Genomic DNA, 14745 nt, shown 5'->3' with positions numbered 1-14745 from the left:
ACCTGCCACGCCGGCGGCACGCCGGAGCCCACAGTAGAGTGGCTCCACAACGGCAGGCCCCTGGAGAGGGACGGCACAGACGACCAATCAGAGGCCTGGGTGGAGAGGGGCTTCCTCTTCGTCAGAGGTGGGAGGTACGGCGTGAACACGGTCTGCTGCATGGCGAGCAACAGCGCTGGCACGGCCAATCACAGCGCTGAGCTGCTTGTCTTTGGTAAGTCCTGGATCCAAGGAGAGATGTTTGTTGTTGATGTAGCAATAGTGTAACTATCATCACATGACCCCCCCCCCCCCCCCCCACACATGTCATGTTCAGGAGAACAGTACTAGTGATGAATGAGTGTATTCATAACACTGTTGTTGATGTTTTCATAACATTGTTGTTGATGTTTTTCATAATATTGTTGTTGATGTGTTCATAACGTTATTGCTGAGGTGTGTGTATCTATGTATGTGTACATATGTACATGTATGTATGTGTTCATATCTATGTATATGTACACAGAGCGCAGGAGAACAGTACTAGTGATGATGATGATGAGGATGAAGAGCAGTCCAGCAGCTCATCATGTCTGGTTCTCCCTCAGATGCCTGTGACCTCACACTGGACCCCAACACGGCCTACAGACGACTCTCTCTGTCTGAGGACAACAGGAAGGTGACGCTGGGTTGGAGAGGTCCAGTCGTATCCGGATCACCCAGACAGATTTGACTCCTATCCCAGGTGTTGGGTAGAGAGGCTCTGACTGGCCGCTGTTACTGGGAGGTAGAGTGGGAAGAACGGGTTGAGATAGGAGTGACATACAGAGGAATCACAAGGAGAGGAGTGGGTGTTGACAGCGAGCTTGGACTGAACAACAAGTCCTGGGCTCTTCATTGTTCTGATGATGGTGGTTACTCTGCCCGGTACGACCGTACAGTGACAGACCTCCCTCTCCTCCCCGCTGGCCCCACCAGAGTAGGAGTGTATCTGGACCGGCCTGCTGGCTCTCTGTCCTTCTACAGAGTGTCCCCAGGTGGTAGGAGGGTCCTCAGACACACTGACACACCTCCACACCTTCTGGTCCTCCTTCACCCAGGAGGACCTCCTCCCGGGGGTGGGGCTATGGGGGTTGGGGGGTCCTCAGCGTCTCTGTGTCGGTTGTAGAAAAAAAGAGGGTGAAGGGCGCAGGAGCACCGGGGGGGGGGGGTCAGCGGGGTAAAAAATAAGATGCATCCCCGGCGCGCACACACTCACACGCACACACGCACAACACACACACACACACACACACACACGCACACACGCACACACGCACACACACACACACACGTTCACACACACACACACACACACATACACATGAACACACACACATAGACACACACACACACACACAACATACATACACGCACACACAAACGCACACATATACACATACACATATCAAACACACACACACAAACACACACACATATACACATACTCAAACACACACACACAAACACACACACATATACACATGTACACACATACTCAAACACACACACACACACACAAACACACACACACACACACACACACACACACTGAGAGGACTGATGACTCTGTCTCTGTGGCAATTATAGTCTCTCTCTCACAAACACGCACACACACACATAAACACACATACATAAAAAAACATACACATACACACTGTGGCAGTTATAGTCTCTCTCTCTCTCTCTCTCTCTCTCTCTCTCTCTCTCATCTCTCTCTCTCTCTCTCTCTCTCTCTCTCTCTCTCTCTCTCTCTCTCTCTCTCTCTCTCTCTTCTTTAAAGTATAGCATGATAAACCAATCATTATTATTTGAAATGTATATAAAATACCTATTGATGGTAAATGTTTGTATATTTTCAGACTTCACCAGTTTTGGTCTTAAGGGCTCTGATATCATCATATTTGTCATAATCCTGATTTACAACCTGATTTAATGCAGATTTTATATTTTTTTCATAATAACCAAGATGTCTATGGGATAATGTTGCATGTTGTAGATGACTTTAAACTGAATCTTGATATTTTGTGTTCTGTTTGGAACCAAGCGGCCGCAGAACATGTTCAGTTATTAAAGATACATGCACACCTGTTGATGATTTGTAAAGTCTGCTGCTGATTGTTTTAGTCCTTTGTTTTAGTGTTTATTGTGTACATGTGAGGGATTATTTTTCTGTCTTATTTGTTAATGAAGCATAATTGCAATAAACAACTCAGTGGATCCAACTGAATGTTCTCGTGTGTTCAGCCGATGATTTCTCGTTTTATTAGTGAACAATAAAAAAAAACCTAACATTATCAAACTTCTTCACGAAAATGTTTAGTTTTCTTTGCATGAAAAATTATCATTTAAATCCACAAACATCATATGTGTAACCCGGGGCATATAAAAGACTGGGACCAGACAATAATGACTTTCTCTCCATTGAAACCCATTCATATTCTTCGATCTCATAGGTCCCATGGGCTCTACCAGAAGGGGCGTGGCTTCTCCACTCTGTAGGTCCATGACTAGCCCTAGGCTAACGTCCTGCCCAACACTTTACCCGGGATAACGTCAAACTGTTGCCGTGGTAACGGGACTAAACACCAACCGCCGCAGTGTGGGCAGCTGGGGCTGGGGGAGGGCTGCGGGGGGACGGGGCGCGCCACCCCTCCTCGTCCCAGCCGCCGGCGTGGCCGTCGACGGGCCAGACGTCGGAGGGCGGCGGAGGACGGGGTCCCCGAACGGCGCTCCAACGGCCCCCTACGACGGATCAGGTGGGGGCCCCGAAGGAGGTGGTCCCCGACCACACCCCCAGGGCTCCTGCTGACTCTGGGGTCTGGCAGACGAGGGCCTTCGCTAAGGATTCTGGGGGTTCTCCTGTTCTAGGGGGTGGGACCGTTTCGGGGCCCTCCTGGGTCATTAGTGGTTGGTAAACTAATCAGGGTTCATGGGTTGGGGTTTATCGATGTCGGGGTGTGTTGGTGACTCTTGTGTTCATGTTGTGTTCATTGCACCATCACTGAAAGTGTTAGTGTGGTTGAATGGCGGCGTGTGTTCTAGTGTGTACCGTGCTGGTGTTATTAAAGGCAGCTCCGTTGTCCAGCGGTGTATGGGGCGCGGAGCTTCGGCCGACTGCTAAACCTGGGCTCCCGTCTCGTCCTTCACCTGCTGCTCGCCACAATATGATTGTTGAAGTTAAACGGATTGAATTATGGAACATGATTGTCTAGTGGGCTCATGTTTAAAAGGATTATGGTGGGATGTTATTATTTAAATGAGAAGTAAATATTATATATTTATAATTAGAAGTAAGTTTAAGTAAAAAAAAACTGAATAACATTAAGAATGATAAACAGTGGGAGAATTTATTTTACACTTTGATTAATTTAAGGGAAATAAGGCAAAAAATCACATTGTAAAACAACCTTTTTCTTGTTTCTTGATGGTTTTTCACCTTGCTAACAACTGAATTACTTACAACTGACCATCAATTGAGGCTTCAATAAAAGAAGATAAAGAGGAAACACTTTGTTGATTAAGTGTGACCCATAAGGAACTCTGAGTGGATGCACCAATCTCGTTCAAGTGGAGAATGCACAAAAAAAGAGAGAACTTGACAATAGTAATATTATAACAGTATTCATTAGTGATAGTAATATCATAACAGTATTCATCAGGGATAGTAATATTGTAATAGTGTTCATCAGAACTGAAGTTATATTTTCAGAATCCCTGTTTATCAGTTTAATTTAATACCGTCTTGTATTGTATTGTAGGAGCAGCAGCCTGGGTCTGAGGAGGCACGGAGCAAAGGTAAGTCTACTTTCTGTTCTATTCCCTCTTCTGACCCCCAGAGGAATCCAGGCAGGGCCCATCCATACACATCCTCTCACAGAAAGGGAATTATGCGCATAAATACAAAATATAGGCATAAAGGGGAGCACACTGCAATCTGAATCAGAATTCATGGGTGAATAATGCAGGAACCCCTTTAATGTAACAATGTACACGTATACATATATACATATATATACTGTATATATATATAAAAACATGGGAAAAGCATGCAAGAAGTATTAAAAACACACAGGGTAAAGATACGTGCTGGCAGATAAGTGCAAAATAGATAAAATGAATAAATAAAGAAATAGGTAAATAAATAAAGATAAATGAGGCATAGTAAAACCATTCACACATTCATACGTCCTTTCACCTAACAGAAGCCTCCAGTGTAATAAATGGGGCAGTACAAGAGTGGAAGGCCTCAATAACATCATGATGTAAAGGAAGCACACAGTGAAGATAAAAACATGGAACACATTAAAACACACAATGGACCCGACGCCATGCAGGGAACCCCCCAGGAGGAGTCCCAGGACCCCCCAGCGCCCCCAGCAGCGTCCCAGTGCGGCCCCTACTCCCTGATGTTCAGGCCCACGGGGGGGAGGGTCTCAAGCTTGGCTCTCCACCTCTGCTCCGCCTCCTTCCTCTGTGTGTCCGCCCAGCACGCCTTCGTCTCCAGCCCGGTGATGAACAGTGAGGTGATGGGGTGTGTTTGGAAGTGTTGGACGATGTGAGTGTTGAGGGTGCCTACGTGTTTAGTATATAAGAGCTGTTTAAGTCAGGTGAGTATCGTGTGCTTTGTGTCGCCGACATATATGACGTGGCATTGGGAGCATGAGATGGCGTAGAAGATGTTTCTGTCCAGTATGGTGAGGTTTTGCGGAGTAGGGCTGGAGGTGGAGGCGTGCTGGTTCCTGACGACCGCCAGCTGCTGAGAGTGGCTTTGGTGTGGAGAGGGGGCGCCTCTAATATCTGTGGAGAAGGGGCGCACCAGGACATCCTGGAGGTCCCAGGACGTCCTGGAGGTCCCAGGACGTCCTGGAGGTCCAGGACGTCCTGGAGGTCCCAGACTTCCTGGAGGTCCCAGGACATCCTGGAGGTCCCAGGACTTTCCTGTGAGCTGATGTTATTTGATGCTTCTGGAGTGTGGGGTTGTTGTGTTGTGCGCGTGTGAATGCGTGTTTCAGTTTGTGTGTGTGTGATGTGTTGTGTCAATGTGCTGATGAGGGGTACGATGTGTGTGTGTGTGGCTGCCCCCCCCCTGATCGTCTCCGCTCCTGATGTAAGGGGTCCCCTCAAGGAGCCTGTTGGGGAAGACCCCCTGACTCAGGGATCCAGGCCCTCCTAGTGGGGGCCCCCCTCAGCCGGCCTGTGGACGGGGGCGGACCCTAAGTCGGCCCCTCCAGGGGGGGAGGGGAGCCGGTTAGTGTCTGGCGCCCCCCGGTGGCCCCTCCCAGAGTCGTGGTGGGCCAATGGGAGGGCCTGGCCTTGATTGGCAGCACCAGGGTGTTGGCATGGCGACTCCTACCTCGGGGGGCTCTGGGGGGCCGACCAGGGGGGGGGCTCCTCCTGGGGGGATTGGTGAGGGGGGGGGCTGGTGTTTAACAGCTCTAGGTCAGGGAGGGGGGGGAGGAGTATGGGAGGGGGGGGGAGAGGAAGACCGGGGGTCTGGAGCTGTAGGGGGGGGGGGGGGGGACCCGAGAGGCAGTGGGCCTGGGGTGGGGGGGCGAGGGGCGGGTGGGGGGCTATGGAGGGGGGGGCTGGGGGTGTTGAGAGGGGTAGGGGGTCGAGGAGGGGGGGGGAGAGGACAGGGGGGGCAGTAGTGAGCAGTGTGTGTGTCTGAGGGAGGGGGGGGGCCGGAGGTGGGGTCTGTACCGGGGGGGGCCACCTCACTGCCACGCCCCCCCCCCCCCCCCCCCCCTCAGAGGGGAAGCCTGTTGGAGGAGGGGGTTAAAGTGTGGGGGGGGGCTGTGGTAGAATAAGGTTCTGCTTCAGCCAGTCGTCCGTGTTCTGCTCCCCCCTGTGGACGGTATGGGGGGGGGGGGGGGGGGGGGGGGGGGGGGGCAAGCAGGTTTAATGGACTCTGCTCATTGGTTCCCCTGTCTGACCGTCCCTGATGGGGGGGGGGGCAAGCAGGTTTAATGGACTCTGCTCATTGGTTCCCCTGTCTGACCGTCCCTGATGGGGGGGGGGGGCCAAGCAGGTTTAATGGACTCTGCTCATTGGTTCCCCTGTCTGACCGTCCCTGATGGGGGGGGGGGCCCAAGCAGGTTTAATGGACTCTGCTCATTGGTTCCCCTGTCTGACCGTCCCTGGTGGGGGGTGTTGGTGGTGACGGCGTGGGGGGTGACTGCTTGGTGCTGAACTGCTTGTATCGTTTTAAAGGATGTCTTGGTGACGTGGGAGAGTGGAGGTAGGGGGTGTGTGTTAGGGGCTGGTTGTTTCTGTGTGTGTGTGTGTGTGTGTGTGTGTGTGTGTGTGTTTGTGTGTGTGTGTGTGTGTATGTGCGTATGTAAAACAAACACGAACACACAGTGTGTTTGTGTGTTTTTTGTGTGTCTGTCTGTCTGTCTGTCTGTCTGTCTGTCTGTCTGTCTGTCTGTCTGTGTGTGTGTGTGTGTGTGTGTGTGTGTGTGTGTGTGTGTGTGTGTGTGTGTGTGTGTATGCAGTGGTGTAGTCTACGTGATACGCAGGTATACGCCGTATACCCACTAGGAACGCACCAGGATTTGCGTATACCCACTTAAAAATGTGCACGGATACGTAGGCCTATCAACCGTCTTGTGACAGATCTTTCACTTCTGTTTATTTTTCGGAAATATCGGTTGGGTATAACTGCAATAAAATACTTTAAGCAGGGGAAGTTATCTCCTACATTCACCATTCATAAAATTCCCCCTGCGCGCACGCGCTCTGCCCTGTCTCTGTTACGAAGCGCGAAGCTGCCCCTGCATCTCTGCACGTTAGTTGGCGGGCCGAGCCCCTCCTTCTCGCGTGTGTGTGCCTGTGTGTGCGTGCGTGGGCGTGCGTGTGCGTGCGTGTGTGTGCGTGTGTGTGTGTGTGTGTGTTTGTGTGTGTGTCCAGTCCTCCCATATTAATGTGTAAACCACATAATAAGTAGTCAACAGAAGACAATGTTTTAATCCCACTTTATATCTCCTTGTTACTTTTAGATGAGAACCCCTGGCCAGCCTTTCAGACTGGGTGTCAGGCTAGGGAATTTAAAAACAGGCATCCTTGGTTAGAGTGGAGGGAAAAAAAGTTATAGGTAAATGTCAGCCAACATACAGTTGGTATACACAATTGAAATTCATAATGTTAATCACTATGCAAATGAGAGTATAGCTAATTCATGGTCATTTTTAAGGTGCAGTAATTTCACACTTTTACACAATTCAATTACTGTATGGTATGTTAGATAACAACAGTAAGAGCTAAAATTAGAGCAATTGAAAGAGGGAAACATTAGTCTCCTGTCATCTCCTTCTCATGCACTGGTTAGCCATGGTTGTAAACAGTTCATTAAATTATTTTGAGTAGATTTTGTCCTTGTTTAGCATGTGCTATTGCTACTATAGATATACAAAGGACAACTTGTCATTTTTGTGTTCTATTTGTACATACTGTTATTAAAACTGATAAACCTATTCAGCTTTCCATGATTGTTTATAATCGTTATACTCTTAAATCAGCGGGTTGTAGACCCCTGCGTTGGTGAGTGTGGTGCGACACCCCATAAGCGCCACACACGTACACGTACCGGTGGGACGGGTTTGTACGAGGCTGGGCGGGAATCATCACAGTATACCCACTACAATAAAATAGACTACACCACTGCTCACATCTGTCACTAACCTCACTACTTCACTAATCTCTACTCCTTCCCCTTCTTCTTCCTTCTCCGTGGTTCGAACCTTTACTCTGAAGGAGTGCCTTCTTGAACCTTTACACTGAAGGAACGTCTTCCTGCCCTCAGAGGGTTCAGCGTTAGGGTTGAGAGTCAGGGTTTAGAGTCGGGGACAGAGCTGGTCAGGGAGGACTGGTTTTACACAAACCCCTTCATTTGCTTTTGTGAATGGTGGTGACATTTTGAAATTATTAATTTGGGAAAATGTTTTCCTCTGCTTTCCTTTACAAAAGTATGTATTCAACATCTGTCAAGTGTTTTTGTTTATACTGTATATTAAAATCCTACATTGACTTCTGCATGTTTGGTGCGTTTCATTAATTGTCCTTTGACTTGGTTAATGTCAAGCTAAATATCAAACATCCATGTTACTACTAAATTCAAGCCTATTCATGTATTTAACAATGTACATACTGCCCCCGCAGGCCATTCTCTGCTACTACAACACGTTCAAACCACCAACCCGGTCTCCCATCGATGTACAATAGCTTTGTTGGTTCAAACGGAAAATGTAGTTTGGTGTGAGACTGTTGTCCAAACTGTCCAGCAGAGGGAGGTGTCATACACCTCAATTAATTATACAGGAATGTGTGTGTGTATTTACATTTTAAAAAGTTAATGTGCTGGTCTATGTCTGCAAATAACTCTGCCTCCAGCAACAGGTTTGGTCGCAGCATAGGAAGCAGTAGCGTGCGGTGCCCCTTCATCTCGGTGGGGCAGAAACGACCGGCGTATGACCACACCCACAATTTATATCAATTTTTAACAAGTATATTTTGAGCTACATTAAAACATGTTAACTAAACTAATTGTGAGTAAGAATTAAAAATAAACCAATAGCCTAATGTTACTGCACGCTTTTGAAGTGCCATCCGCAACACTCGTCATATGATGTCGGGCTAATTAGAATAGCCCATGTGCAATGGAAACTCCAACTCTGCAAAGTCAAAAATTTCAAAGGACATATTCGACATTATAGGGAAGTTATTTCTTCCATATTTTATTTTAACAATCTAACAACAATTTAACAACAGGCTTAGCGAGTGCATTGCAAATACATGAAAAGTAGAAATACCCGTTGGCCCGACGATGTGTGCAAATCTCTCAACACCTTTGAAATCAGCTATTTCTCAATAACAGCTGTTTAAATCAGGTATGAAATCAGGTATACAATTTTAATACCTGCTGAAATTAATAAATAAATAGTCTTCAATGCCGAAAGATACAGGCGGAGTAGTTCGATTTTAAGGCAAGGCAAGGCAACTTTATTTATATAGCACTTTTCATACACAAGGCAGACTCAAAGTGCTTCACATATAAACATTGTCATACAATTAAATAAAACAATAGGTAAGTAAAAGAAAAACATGCAAAAAAAAAAAAATAGAAGTTAAAATAAAGGCAAAGTTAAAAAAGCATTTTTAGAAAGTGCAATGTCTTTAAGATTTAGCAGAAAGCTATAGCAAAGCTATAGTAAACATAAAGCTATAGCAAACATGTTAAACAACAACAGTCAGAGAACACGACCATGGGCCAGACTACATTACGACCATATGGGCGTCTTATAGCGCGGAAAGCAATTGTTATTGCAGCCTGCAGGGTTAATGCGAGAAACATACGGAGGGACGCGGGTCGTTGAGCTCCGCGCCCCACATTGCATCATACGTTAAACTCAACTAGAATCGCCACCATCAATTTAATATCAACAGACAATATAGTCAGAAAGCCTACAGAAACTATTGATAGTTAATGTAGCAATGACATTATTAAAAATAAACTTGGAGCAATGATTTACTGAGGAACTATTTTTTTGGGAGCATGCTTTTGCAGTGAGTTCGCCGCCCCAGCTGCCCATATGGACGGCACGCGCCTGTAAGAGACTCTCCCTCTCCCTCCATCCCCCCTCTCCTCCCTCTCTCCCCCATCTCTCTCTCCCTCCCATTCTCCCTCTTTCTCCCTCTCCCCCTCTCCCTCTATCCCTCTCTCCCCCTCTCAGTATGAGAGAATCTCTGCTCTCCAATGTCGTTATGTCGTTGTGAGTTGTGTGGAATTCAGAGTGGTGTATTTCGAATAGTGAGTTGTATTTTGTAGTTATGAATGCATTAAGTCAATATGTTAATGGGGTCTGATGTGGTGCAGCTAAATTGTGTGAGAAAGTAATGATGGGGACATATATGGTGGCCTGCGGGTATTTTTCTACGGTTTTGCAGTGCAGTGCCTGGAGAGAGCACGTTGCCGACTCCAACAGGTTGTCCCTGTGGTTGATGCCCAGAGAGACCACCACAATCTTGGTGTGTGAATTTTTTTCTTTTTTATCTAAGACCTGTGTGATGTGTTGGTTTTGCACTGGGATATCTATCCATTTGGGGTCTGTGTGTGTGTGGGGAGGGATCCATCTCAAGTTTGACTCACAGTTGATCACTTCGGGCTGGATGGATCAAATAGTCCAATCCCTAACTGTATGCCCCGTAGGATCGTGTCTGGTCCTTTTGAACATCGTCTTGTTCGGTCGAGGCTTGGGGTCGGTGGTTCCACTCGGCCGTCGGCGCTCGGGAGCAATGGCGTCTTTGCATTAGGGGCCAGTGGGGCACGGCCCCACCAGAGAACGCTGCCGTGCAGGCAGGGGCGGATCTAGCCATTTTGGGGCCCTAGGCAAAATATAGACATGGGGCCCTCATTTTTGAAACACGTACACAAAACAAATAACCTTTCCAATACTCTTAGAATCGCAATAAACCCATAGTGCACTGCCACTCAACTCTCCACAGTAAAATCAGTTTCAGATTGCTCCAGCCTTTGCCAAAATTACATGTTTATTAACGAAGAGCGAGAGAAGAGAGATGAGAGAGAGAGAGAGAGGAGAGAGAGAGAGAGGAGAGAGAGAGAGAGAGAGAGAGGAGAGATAAGAGAGAGAGAGAGAGAGAAGAGAGGAGAGAGAGAGAGAGATTAGAATTTCCATTCTCTGCCAGAGATACAAAATGATCTTGCACTTAACAGAACTAAAATATAAATGGATATGAGTCTATGAAAACCACCATTTACATTTAAACAGGACAATGAAAAGATTTGTGTGTGGACAGGAATAACAGTGCTGTGTGTGTGAGTGAGAGACAGGCAAAGCAGTGGTTCAGTGTGAGTGAGTGAGTGAGTGACAGGAGAGAGAGAGAGAGAGAGAGAGAGAGAGAGAGGAGAGGAGAGAGGAGAGAGAGAGAGAGAGAGAGAGAGAGAGGTGGGGGGGGGGTGTTTAGGTGTGCAAGTGGTTAAGTTCTCCATCTTCAAATGTCCATTTTCCCTGTTGCCTTCACCATTTCATGTGAGTAAAACAGTGTGTGTGTGTGTGTGTGTGTGTGTGTGTGTGTGTGTGTGTGTATGTGCAGGGCCGTCGGACTGCGGGGACAAAGGGGACAGTGGTGGGGGGGCCCAAGGCAGAGGGGGGGCCCATGACCAAAAAAAAAAAAAAAAAACCCCCCCCCCCCCCCCCCCATCAACAATCGCTCCGGAACCCCCCCCCGTCAACAATTGCTCCGGACCCCCCCCCCCCCCGGTCAACAACCTGGCGCAGGGGGGCCCATCAGTACCTATAGTATAGGGGCCCAGGATTTGGTGCTACGGCCCTGTGTGGTGTGTGTGTGTGTGTGTGTGTGTGTTGTGTGTGTGTGTGTGTGTGTGTGTGTGTGTGGTGTGTGTGTGTGTGAGACAGAAAGCATTTGTAAACACAAAGTCCTACTGTTGTCGTCTTCTCAAAAGTCTTCATATCAGAGAAAAGTGTGTGAGCAGCAGTATAGAACCCAACCTGAAAAACAGACAAACACAGCATTAGAACATACTCACTACACCATGTTTCATTTGGCATTGATCTTTATACAACAAGAATGTACTTTGTCAACTCAAATACCTTGTTCAGCCAGGGCTCACTGATAGAAGGTGATGTTGTTCATCTGTCATCCCCTGTTTTCAAATCATCTTCGTCTTCATCTTCCTCTCCTTCGGCTTCCATAGCCACCTCTTCTCCTTGGGCACCCACCTCTCCTCCTTCCTCCTCCACCTCCACCTCCACTTCATCATTTTCCCCAACAGCAGAGCCTGTCGCAAGTTCAGCAGCGGCTGCTGTGGCGGCAGCAGGTGTAAAAAATGAAGTCAATTTCAGCAGTGTATCTGCAATTCTTTTCTTCTCAGCTTTTTGTTTTCGTTTAGCACAACCACTATCATAATTCCGCTGCTTCATTTTCACCGAGTCGCATCCCTCTGCTTTGGTTTGAAGTACGTTATTTCGCGCTGCGCGCGTTACTACGTAATCATATTCTGTACTAGTCCAATGCACAATGGAGGGGGGCATGTGTGCTGGAAAATTATTATTTAGGCATTAGTTCGGCGTTATTTTGATATTTTTTTTTTTTTTTTTTTGGCCATAAGTAATGGCTGGGGGGGGCAGATTTGGGGGCCCCTAATAAAGACAGATTTGGTTGGGGCCTAGGCACTTGCCTAGGTTTGCCTAATGGAAGATCCGCCACTGGGTGGTGGTCCCTTGTGGGGTAACCTGAGAGGGTGGGGGTCCCGTGGTGGGTAGCCTGAGAGGGTGGGGGTCCCGTGGTGGGTAGCCTGAGAGGGTGGTGGTCCCGTGGTGGGTAGCCTGAGAGGGTGGTGGTCCCGTGGTGGTAGAGGCGACGGCAGGACGGTCCCTGGTAACTGCTGACGGTGACACAGCAACGGGCCAATAGAAACACACTTCTATTGGAAAGGATGAAAGTACATCAGAGTAAATAAAAGGGGGGGTCTGAGGACCCGCCCGCACACACACGCATAGAAGTATATACATATATATGTGTATATATGTATATATTTCTAAATATATGTGTTCTGTTACATGTATGTTTTCTCCTGTGTAATTCAGTCTTTTATGTTTATTGATGGTCCTGTGATGCCATCTACTGCGGACTTTGGTATTGTTCTGGAATACGTTCTGATATGCATGCCTTTCACTCCATTACACTACATTCACTTGAATCGGAAAGCAGGTACTCGCACTCGTCTTCATAATTGCGTCTCCTCTGGTTTCAAGTTAGCCTTTGAAAGCATCGTTGGTACGTTATCTGTATTGCTATGTTAAGGGGGTTTGGATGTATAATGAGATTAAGGAAACTTTGTAAACAAATTAGATGGATGGATATTCTTACGTTAGCAAGCCAATTTAGTAGCTAAGCTAATTTTACAGCATTCTGTTATTCTCATACTGAAATGCTGTACTTCCATTCCTCAGTTTTACCCTACTTCACCTCACCATAAAGAGTGAACTGTAACTTTTCGTCTGCGTGGTTTGATGGAGAGGAGTTTATACCATCTGTCAACCCTGGCAAGGTGCTGGGGGTACTGCAATCTCAGTAGAAGTCATGGGTGAAAAATGCAGGAACCCCAAAATTGCACATATACATATATATATAAATAACATGGTATAAGCATTTCAAGAAGTATTAAAAACACACAGGGTAAAGATAAGTGCTGGCAGATAAGTGCAAATAGATAAATGAATAAATAAAAAAATAGGAATATAAAAAAAGATAAATAAGAGATAGTAAACCATTCACACATCCATACCATCCTTTCACATAAAAGAAGCCTCCAATGAATAAGAGGGTAAGGGTTAGGGTTATGGGTAGCATAGCCCTAACCCCCGTCCCCGAGCCCAATGAGACGCTGTCCTGGGTCGTCTGGAGTTGAAGGAGAGACCGTTGTTTAAGGTGACCGCATCGGGGGTCCACCTCCTCTATGCTGTCTCTCACAAAGCTGCTGAAGGCCTCAGTGCAGTGGAGCTGGTGAAGGGATAGCTCGATGGAAACAGAGAGGAGAGGAATGACGAGACGGGCCTTGAGGGACTTCAGCTCTGCTGTTTCCAACGCGACGTCGATGTCTTTGATAACGGTAACGGCTGTTTGTTCCCTAAGACGTTGTTTATGTCTACCTAAAAACCACCGGTCTGATGCCAGAGCCTGGGGGAGGGGGATCTAAGCAGGACCGCAGTGAGGTGTCTGAGGGTCGCTCCCGGGAACCTGTGGGCTGAACCTCCGACCGTTTAAATGTGGGGGTGGGGGCGATGTTAGAATCCCCCATAATGATAAGAGGCTTCCTAATGGCCAGAGCCCACTGGGAGGCTAGGGGGGTACCAATGGTTTGGTGAGGGGGGGGGGTCCTGGGTTGATCTTCATTTGATGGTCTAGAACAAAAGGAAGGAGGTGGAGAGGGGGGGGGGGGGAGAGGGGGGGGGGAGGAGAGGGGGGGGGGGGGGGGGGGAGAGGAGGAGAGGCTGGGGTCAGTGGGGGCCATTGGACTATGCCAGGTGAGCTAGGGATCAATACACGCTGGGTAATGGTTTGCTGGGGGCATCTAAAACAGTGTTGGAGGGGGTGAGTGAGGGGGAGAATGAACTCGGGCAGTAAAGGAGACAGACACAACACACACACACACACACACACACACACACACACACACACACACACACACACACACACACACACACACAGGACAGAGCAGACTGAGCGTCTCGGTCCCAACTATATATAGAACCGGAACTAGAACTATAGCGGTCCCGAAGCAGTGCTTAGCTTCGCTGTCTTTGCTTTTGATGTGAAACTGGTTTTTTGTACAATCTCAAACTCGAACAATTAATCCCAGGACGATTAACCATTCACTTGTTCTGATAGTTTAAACCGATTTAATCTCTCTCTCTCTCTCTCTCTCTCTCTCTTCGCTCTCTCGCTCTCTCGCTCTCTCTCTCGCTCCCTCTTGCTTCCTCAAGTACTTCCCCTTCCAACAGGTGTGTGTGTGTGTGTGTGTGTGTGGGTGTGTGGTGTGTGTGTGTGTGTGTGTGTGTGTGTGTGTGTGTGTGGTGTGTGTGTGTGTGAGACCCGACCCCCCGGACCCTCTCCTCAGACCAGACCCCCAGACCAGACCCCCAGACCCTCTCCCCAGACCAGACCCCCAGACCAGACCCTCTCCTC

At 47.9% G+C, this 14745-nt stretch overlaps 1 long non-coding RNA gene across 1 annotated transcript; it reads right to left on the bottom strand.

The window, feature by feature from the left end:
* Nucleotides 1-1527: 1527 nt before the first annotated feature.
* LOC115554550 (uncharacterized) lies at nucleotides 1528-14411 on the bottom strand. Its single transcript, XR_003978613.1, has 2 exons — nucleotides 14198-14411; nucleotides 1528-1569 (listed from the first exon to the last, which is right to left on the bottom strand). It is a non-coding gene; the product is annotated as an uncharacterized LOC115554550 (long non-coding RNA).
* Between the last annotated feature and the right edge of the window lie 334 nt (nucleotides 14412-14745).

The sequence above is a fragment of the Gadus morhua genome, chromosome 11 (genome assembly GCF_902167405.1).
Source record: "Gadus morhua chromosome 11, gadMor3.0, whole genome shotgun sequence".
In the NCBI taxonomy this organism is placed as follows: Eukaryota; Metazoa; Chordata; class Actinopteri; order Gadiformes; family Gadidae; genus Gadus; species Gadus morhua.
The sequence above is the reverse complement of the archived record's forward strand: the minus strand, read 5'-3'. Positions and strand labels throughout refer to the sequence as shown.